General features: G+C 39.7%; 1 pseudogene; it reads left to right on the forward strand.

Moving 5' to 3' along the window:
- The first annotated feature begins 214 nt into the window (after positions 1–214).
- Positions 215–421, forward strand: LOC123939394 (annotated as a pseudogene).
- The last annotated feature ends 242 nt before the right edge of the window (positions 422–663 follow it).

The following is a 663-nucleotide window of genomic DNA, read 5'->3' on the forward strand; positions in this document are numbered from 1 at the left end:
TGTGTTTAGTCTTGTATTACATTTTTCTTTAGGTGTTTACTGGATTTTTTTGTTTTTAATTTTAGAGAGTGCACATGAGAGTGTGCAGGTTGGAGGGGTGAAGGGGGTGAGAATTAAACAGACTCCCCACTGAGAATGGAGCTAGAAGTAGGGTTTGATCTCAAGACCCTGAGATCATGACCTGAGCTGAAAGCAAGAGTCAGAGGCTTAACTGATTGCTTCTCGGCCTTTTGGCTAAGATCAAGTGTAGAGGCTTAACCCACTAAGCCATGCAGATGCCCCTGAGATTCTCTTTATATACCATGTAGAAACAATTTTAGCAAATTCTTCTTGAATATTAGGAAAAAACTTCTCTACTTGTAGGTCACAAAACTAATTACACATAAATAAATAAATATGTGCACACACAGAGAGACACATTTAAAATCAACATTTACAATACCAGCAGTCCTCAATATATGGCCCATGGCCCCGGGGGGGGCCTCACAGGTTGCAAGAAGTTCACAAGGTCAAAACTATTTTTGTCATTACCAAATCTCATCAGAAAATTTCTTAAGCATTGGGAAACTCAAGCTTGGGGTGGCAGATTCAAGTTTGCCCAAATTCTAACTTTCTCTTGAAAAATAAAATTTTGGGGGCACCTGGGTACCTCAGTGGGTTAAA

Source organism: Meles meles, chromosome 3 (genome assembly GCF_922984935.1).
Source record: "Meles meles chromosome 3, mMelMel3.1 paternal haplotype, whole genome shotgun sequence".
In the NCBI taxonomy this organism is placed as follows: Eukaryota; Metazoa; Chordata; class Mammalia; order Carnivora; family Mustelidae; genus Meles; species Meles meles.